At 47.0% G+C, this 7,500-nt stretch overlaps 8 non-coding genes across 8 annotated transcripts; all 8 read right to left on the bottom strand.

The window, feature by feature from the left end:
* Positions 1-724: 724 nt before the first annotated feature.
* On the bottom strand, positions 725-839 carry LOC143941410 (U5 spliceosomal RNA). The gene has a single exon (XR_013264107.1). It is a non-coding gene; the product is annotated as a U5 spliceosomal RNA (small nuclear RNA).
* Positions 840-1,603: 764 nt separating this feature from the next.
* LOC143941409 (U5 spliceosomal RNA) lies at positions 1,604-1,718 on the bottom strand. The gene has a single exon (XR_013264106.1). It is a non-coding gene; the product is annotated as a U5 spliceosomal RNA (small nuclear RNA).
* A 766-nt stretch (positions 1,719-2,484) lies between these two features.
* LOC143941408 (U5 spliceosomal RNA) lies at positions 2,485-2,599 on the bottom strand. Its single transcript, XR_013264105.1, has one exon. It is a non-coding gene; the product is annotated as a U5 spliceosomal RNA (small nuclear RNA).
* A 766-nt stretch (positions 2,600-3,365) lies between these two features.
* LOC143941407 (U5 spliceosomal RNA) lies at positions 3,366-3,480 on the bottom strand. The gene has a single exon (XR_013264104.1). It is a non-coding gene; the product is annotated as a U5 spliceosomal RNA (small nuclear RNA).
* A 763-nt stretch (positions 3,481-4,243) lies between these two features.
* On the bottom strand, positions 4,244-4,358 carry LOC143941406 (U5 spliceosomal RNA). The gene has a single exon (XR_013264103.1). It is a non-coding gene; the product is annotated as a U5 spliceosomal RNA (small nuclear RNA).
* A 763-nt stretch (positions 4,359-5,121) lies between these two features.
* On the bottom strand, positions 5,122-5,236 carry LOC143941405 (U5 spliceosomal RNA). The gene has a single exon (XR_013264102.1). It is a non-coding gene; the product is annotated as a U5 spliceosomal RNA (small nuclear RNA).
* Positions 5,237-6,009: 773 nt separating this feature from the next.
* LOC143941403 (U5 spliceosomal RNA) lies at positions 6,010-6,124 on the bottom strand. The gene has a single exon (XR_013264101.1). It is a non-coding gene; the product is annotated as a U5 spliceosomal RNA (small nuclear RNA).
* Positions 6,125-6,887: 763 nt separating this feature from the next.
* On the bottom strand, positions 6,888-7,002 carry LOC143941402 (U5 spliceosomal RNA). Its single transcript, XR_013264100.1, has one exon. It is a non-coding gene; the product is annotated as a U5 spliceosomal RNA (small nuclear RNA).
* Between the last annotated feature and the right edge of the window lie 498 nt (positions 7,003-7,500).

Raw genomic sequence — 7,500 nt, 5'->3', positions numbered from 1 at the left:
GATGCTGCTCTACTCATGGTGACCCCGTGGACCATATCATTTCTAAGCCAAAACATGGCCAAATAAGGTGCAGAACTGATTGAAACAAATGACACGTCCAAGAAAAACACCACTGGAAAGGGTTTGTCGAGTTTAAAAATGTCAAAACATTTAACCTGAGATACATTAGGGTTATGCAAATAAAGAAAAGTGAAAGGACGGCCCACTGCCGGGGATAATGGCAGAAGGCCGCTACAGAGCAGGATGGCCTAATTTGCATGTCTTTACAGCTGCACGGAGGGAATCAGCAGGCGCTTGTAGCAATTTGCTTCATCAGAACCACTTAAAAGGAGCACGGCAATGGAACTTGGGGTACATACAGCGCCTTGCCCTGTGCTCTTTTTTTAAGGGTCCCTTAAAAAGGGTCGAATAAGGCCGACTTACCAAAAACGGAGCGCGCGAGAAAGATTTTGCAAAGGGCTGTAACGCGTTTTGCTAACAGGAGCGAGTCCTCAAGAACTCGAGCGGGAGCCGCTTTGGTCGGCTACACCGTCAACTTTCATTTGAGGCCAAGCGCGCAAAGCCAAAGAAACACCCGAAACTGTCCAATGGTCCCATAGCTCAATGGCCCAGTCGAATCGTTTTACTATCCCTTCTTGACCACCACCACCAACAACAACACTAACGCTGTCTCAAGGTCTTGCCAAATCAAGGGAACTCGAGCTATTTTTCACCAAATTAGCGAAGCCCAGCATCAGCTAGGCATCAAAAAATTCTCTGAAACTCATGGTTGTTCCTCTCCACGGAAATCTTTAGTAAAAGGCGAAAGATTTATTCGATCTGAAGAGAAACCAGAGTATAACCAACAAACAGCCTAAACTAGGCCTCGGCGGAACGCGGATGCTGCTCTACTCATGGTGACCCCGTGGACCATATCATTTCTAAGCCAAAACATGGCCAAATAAGGTGCAGAACTGATTGAAACAAATGACACGTCCAAGAAAAACCACTGGAAAGGGTTTGTCGAGTTTAAAAATGTCAAAACATTTAACCTGAGATACATTAGGGTTATGCAAATAAAGAAAAGTGAAAGGACGGCCCACTGCCGGGGATAATGGCAGAAGGCCGCTACAGAGCAGGACGGCCTAATTTGCATGTCTTTACAGCTGCACGGAGGGAATCAGCAGGCGCTTGTAGCAATTTGCTTCATCAGAACCACTTAAAAGGAGCACGGCAATGGAACTTGGGGTACATACAGCGCCTTGCCCTGTGCTCTTTTTTTAAGGGTCCCTTAAAAAGGGTCGAATAAGGCCGACTTACCAAAAACGGAGCGCGCGAGAAAGATTTTGCAAAGGGCTGTAACGCGTTTTGCTAACAGGAGCGAGTCCTCAAGAACTCGAGCGGGAGCCGCTTTGGTCGGCTACACCGTCAACTTTCATTTGAGGCCAAGCGCGCAAAGCCAAAGAAACACCCGAAACCGTCCAATGGTCCCATAGCTCAATGGCCCAGTCGAATCGTTTTACTATCCCTTCTTGACCACCACCACCACCAACAACAACACTAACGCTGTCTCAAGGTCTTGCCAAATCAAGGGAACTCGAGCTATTTTTCACCAAATTAGCGAAGCCCAGCATCAGCTAGGCATCAAAAAATTCTCTGAAACTCATGGTTGTTCCTCTCCACGGAAATCTTTAGTAAAAGGCGAAAGATTTATTCGATCTGAAGAGAAACCAGAGTATAACCAACAAACAGCCTAAACTAGGCCTCGGCGGAACGCGGATGCTGCTCTACTCATGGTGACCCCGTGGACCATATCATTTCTAAGCCAAAACATGGCCAAATAAGGTGCAGAACTGATTGAAACAAATGACACGTCCAAGAAAAACACCACTGGAAAGGGTTTGTCGAGTTTAAAAATGTCAAAACATTTAACCTGAGATACATTAGGGTTATGCAAATAAAGAAAAGTGAAAGGACGGCCCACTGCCGGGGATAATGGCAGAAGGCCGCTACAGAGCAGGACGGCCTAATTTGCATGTCTTTACAGCTGCACGGAGGGAATCAGCAGGCGCTTGTAGCAATTTGCTTCATCAGAACCACTTAAAAGGAGCACGGCAATGGAACTTGGGGTACATACAGCGCCTTGCCCTGTGCTCTTTTTTTAAGGGTCCCTTAAAAAGGGTCGAATAAGGCCGACTTACCAAAAACGGAGCGCGCGAGAAAGATTTTGCAAAGGGCTGTAACGCGTTTTGCTAACAGGAGCGAGTCCTCAAGAACTCGAGCGGGAGCCGCTTTGGTCGGCTACACCGTCAACTTTCATTTGAGGCCAAGCGCGCAAAGCCAAAGAAACACCCGAAACTGTCCAATGGTCCCATAGCTCAATGGCCCAGTCGAATCGTTTTACTATCCCTTCTTGACCACCACCACCACCAACAACAACACTAACGCTGTCTCAAGGTCTTGCCAAATCAAGGGAACTCGAGCTATTTTTCACCAAATTAGCGAAGCCCAGCATCAGCTAGGCATCAAAAAATTCTCTGAAACTCATGGTTGTTCCTCTCCACGGAAATCTTTAGTAAAAGGCGAAAGATTTATTCGATCTGAAGAGAAACCAGAGTATAACCAACAAACAGCCTAAACTAGGCCTCGGCGGAACGCGGATGCTGCTCTACTCATGGTGACCCCGTGGACCATATCATTTCTAAGCCAAAACATGGCCAAATAAGGTGCAGAACTGATTGAAACAAATGACACGTCCAAGAAAAACACCACTGGAAAGGGTTTGTCGAGTTTAAAAATGTCAAAACATTTAACCTGAGATACATTAGGGTTATGCAAATAAAGAAAAGTGAAAGGACGGCCCACTGCCGGGGATAATGGCAGAAGGCCGCTACAGAGCAGGACGGCCTAATTTGCATGTCTTTACAGCTGCACGGAGGGAATCAGCAGGCGCTTGTAGCAATTTGCTTCATCAGAACCACTTAAAAGGAGCACGGCAATGGAACTTGGGGTACATACAGCGCCTTGCCCTGTGCTCTTTTTTTAAGGGTCCCTTAAAAAGGGTCGAATAAGGCCGACTTACCAAAAACGGAGCGCGCGAGAAAGATTTTGCAAAGGGCTGTAACGCGTTTTGCTAACAGGAGCGAGTCCTCAAGAACTCGAGCGGGAGCCGCTTTGGTCGGCTACACCGTCAACTTTCATTTGAGGCCAAGCGCGCAAAGCCAAAGAAACACCCGAAACCGTCCAATGGTCCCATCGCTCAATGGCCCAGTCGAATAGTTTTACTATCCCTTCTTGACCACCACCTCCACCAACAACAACACTAACGCTGTCTCAAGGTCTTGCCAAATCAAGGGAACTCAAGCTATTTTTCACCAAATTAGCGAAGCCCAGCATCAGCTAGGCATCAAAAAATTCTCTGAAACTCATGGTTGTTCCTCTCCACGGAAATCTTTAGTAAAAGGCGAAAGATTTATTCGATCTGAAGAGAAACCAGAGTATAACCAACAAACAGCCTAAACTAGGCCTCGGCGGAACGCGGATGCTGCTCTACTCATGGTGACCCCGTGGACCATATCATTTCTAAGCCAAAACATGGCCAAATAAGGTGCAGAACTGATTGAAACAAATGACACGACCAAGAAAAACACCACTGGAAAGGGTTTGTCGAGTTTAAAAATGTCAAAACATTTAACCTGAGATACATTAGGGTTATGCAAATAAAGAAAAGTGAAAGGACGGCCCACTGCCGGGGATAATGGCAGAAGGCCGCTACAGAGCAGGACGGCCTAATTTGCATGTCTTTACAGCTGCACGGAGGGAATCAGCAGGCGCTTGTAGCAATTCGCTTCATCAGAACCACTTAAAAGGAGCACGGCAATGGAACTTGGGGTACATACAGCGCCTTGCCCTGTGCTCTTTTTTAAAGGGTCCCTTAAAAAGGGTCGAATAAGGCTGACTTACCAAAAACGGAGCGCGCGAGAAAGATTTTGCAAAGGGCTGTAACGCGTTTTGCTAACAGGAGCGAGTCCTCAAGAACTCGAGCGGGAGCCGCTTTGGTCGGCTACACCGTCAACTTTCATTTGAGGCCAAGCGCGCAAAGCCAAAGAAACACCCAAAACCGTCCAATGGTCCCATAGTTCAATGGCCCAGTCGAATCGTTTTACTATCCCTTCTTGACCACCACCACCACCAACAACACTAACGCTGTCTCAGGGTCTTGCCAAATCAAGGGAACTCGAGCTATTGTTCACCCAATTAGCGAAGCCCAGCATCAGCTAGGCATCAAAAAATTCTCTGAAACTCATGGTTGTTCCTCTCCACGGAAATCTTTAGTAAAAGGCGAAAGATTTATTCGATCTGAAGAGAAACCAGAGTATAACCAACAAACAGCCTAAACTAGGCCTCGGCGGAACGCGGATGCTGCTCTACTCATGGTGACCCCGTGGACCATATCATTTCTAAGCCAAAACATGGCCAAATAAGGTGCAGAACTGATTGAAACAAATGACACGTCCAAGAAAAACACCACTGGAAAGGGTTTGTCGAGTTTAAAAATGTCAAAACATTTAACCTGAGATACATTAGGGTTATGCAAATAAAGAAAAGTGAAAGGACGGCCCACTGCCGGGGATAATGGCAGAAGGCCGCTACAGAGCAGGACGGCCTAATTTGCATGTCTTTACAGCTGCACGGAGGGAATCAGCAGGCGCTTGTAGCAATTCGCTTCATCAGAACCACTTAAAAGGAGCACGGCAATGGAACTTGGGGTACATACAGCGCCTTGCCCTGTGCTCTTTTTTAAAGGGTCCCTTAAAAAGGGTCGAATAAGGCCGACTTACCAAAAACGGAGCACGCGAGAAAGATTTTGCAAAGGGCTGTAACGCGTTTTGCTAACAGGAGCGAGTCCTCAAGAACTCGAGTGGGAGCCGCTTTGGTCGGCTACACCGTCAACTTTCATTTGAGGCCAAGCGCGCAAAGCCAAAGAAACACCCAAAACCGTCCAATGGTCCCATAGTTCAATGGCCCAGTCGAATCGTTTTACTATCCCTTCTTGACCACCACCACCACCAACAACACTAACGCTGTCTCAGGGTCTTGCCAAATCAAGGGAACTTAAGCTATTTTTCACCAAATTAGCGAAGCCCAGCATCAGCTAGGCATCAAAAAATTCTCTGAAACTCATGGTTGTTCCTCTCCACGGAAATCTTTAGTAAAAGGCGAAAGATTTATTCGATCTGAAGAGAAACCAGAGTATAACCAACAAACAGCCTAAACTAGGCCTCGGCGGAACGCGGATGCTGCTCTACTCATGGTGACCCCGTGGACCATATCATTTCTAAGCCAAAACATGGCCAAATAAGGTGCAGAACTGATTGAAACAAATGACACGTCCAAGAAAAACCACTGGAAAGGGTTTGTCGAGTTTAAAAATGTCAAAACATTTAACCTGAGATACATTAGGGTTATGCAAATAAAGAAAAGTGAAAGGACGGCCCACTGCCGGGGATAATGGCAGAAGGCCGCTACAGAGCAGGACGGCCTAATTTGCATGTCTTTACAGCTGCACGGAGGGAATCAGCAGGCGCTTGTAGCAATTTGCTTCATCAGAACCACTTAAAAGGAGCACGGCAATGGAACTTGGGGTACATACAGCGCCTTGCCCTGTGCTCTTTTTTTAAGGGTCCCTTAAAAAGGGTCGAATAAGGCCGACTTACCAAAAACGGAGCGCGCGAGAAAGATTTTGCAAAGGGCTGTAACGCGTTTTGCTAACAGGAGCGAGTCCTCAAGAACTCGAGCGGGAGCCGCTTTGGTCGGCTACACCGTCAACTTTCATTTGAGGCCAAGCGCGCAAAGCCAAAGAAACACCCGAAACCGTCCAATGGTCCCATAGCTCAATGGCCCAGTCGAATCGTTTTACTATCCCTTCTTGACCACCACCACCACCACCACCACCAACAACAACACTAACGCTGTCTCAAGGTCTTGCCAAATCAAGGGAACTCGAGCTATTTTTCACCAAATTAGCGAAGCCCAGCATCAGCTAGGCATCAAAAAATTCTCTGAAACTCATGGTTGTTCCTCTCCACGGAAATCTTTAGTAAAAGGCGAAAGATTTATTCGATCTGAAGAGAAACCAGAGTATAACCAACAAACAGCCTAAACTAGGCCTCGGCGGAACGCGGATGCTGCTCTACTCATGGTGACCCCGTGGACCATATCATTTCTAAGCCAAAACATGGCCAAATAAGGTGCAGAACTGATTGAAACAAATGACACGTCCAAGAAAAACACCACTGGAAAGGGTTTGTCGAGTTTAAAAATGTCAAAACATTTAACCTGAGATACATTAGGGTTATGCAAATAAAGAAAAGTGAAAGGACGGCCCACTGCCGGGGATAATGGCAGAAGGCCGCTACAGAGCAGGACGGCCTAATTTGCATGTCTTTACAGCTGCACGGAGGGAATCAGCAGGCGCTTGTAGCAATTCGCTTCATCAGAACCACTTAAAAGGAGCACGGCAATGGAACTTGGGGTACATACAGCGCCTTGCCCTGTGCTCTTTTTTTAAGGGTCCCTTAAAAAGGGTCGAATAAGGCCGACTTACCAAAAACGGAGCGCGCGAGAAAGATTTTGCAAAGGGCTGTAACGCGTTTTGCTAACAGGAGCGAGTCCTCAAGAACTCGAGCGGGAGCCGCTTTGGTCAGCTACACCGTCAACTTTCATTTGAGGCCAAGCGCGCAAAGCCAAAGAAACACCCGAAACCGTCCAATGGTCCCATAGCTCAATGGCCCAGTCGAATCGTTTTACTATCCCTTCTTAACCACCACCACCAACAACAACACTAACACTGTCTCAGGGTCTTGCCAAATCAAGGGAACTCGAGCTATTTTTCACCAAATTACCGAAGCCCAGCATCAGCTAGGCATCAAAAAATTCTCTGAAACTCATGGTTGTTCCTCTCCACGGAAATCTTTAGTAAAAGGCGAAAGATTTATTCGATCTGAAGAGAAACCAGAGTATAACCAACAAACAGCCTAAACTAGGCCTCGGCGGAACGCGGATGCTGCTCTACTCATGGTGACCCCGTGGACCATATCATTTCTAAGCCAAAACATGGCCAAATAAGGTGCAGAACTGATTGAAACAAATGACACGTCCAAGAAAAACACCACTGGAAAGGGTTTGTCGAGTTTAAAAATGTCAAAACATTTAACCTGAGATACATTAGGCTTATGCAAATAAAGAAAAGTGAAAGGACGGCCCACTGCCAGGGATAATGGCAGAAGGCCGCTACAGAGCAGGACGGCCTAATTTGCATGTCTTTACAGCTGCACGGAGGGAATCAGCAGGCGCTTGTAGCAATTCGCTTCATCAGAACCACTTAAAAGGCGCACGGCAATGGAACTTGGGGTACATACAGCGCCTTGCCCTGTGCTCTTTTTTAAAGGGTCGAATAAGGCCGACTTACCAAAAACGGAGCGCGCGAGAAAGATTTTGCAAAGGGCTGTAACGCGTTTT

This window comes from Lithobates pipiens, unplaced genomic scaffold (genome assembly GCF_037356315.1).
Source record: "Lithobates pipiens isolate NorthernLeopardFrog02 unplaced genomic scaffold, aLitPip1_a1.2 Scaffold_3, whole genome shotgun sequence".
Classification (NCBI taxonomy): domain Eukaryota; kingdom Metazoa; phylum Chordata; class Amphibia; order Anura; family Ranidae; genus Lithobates; species Lithobates pipiens.
This window is presented reverse-complemented; position numbering and strand designations above follow the sequence as displayed.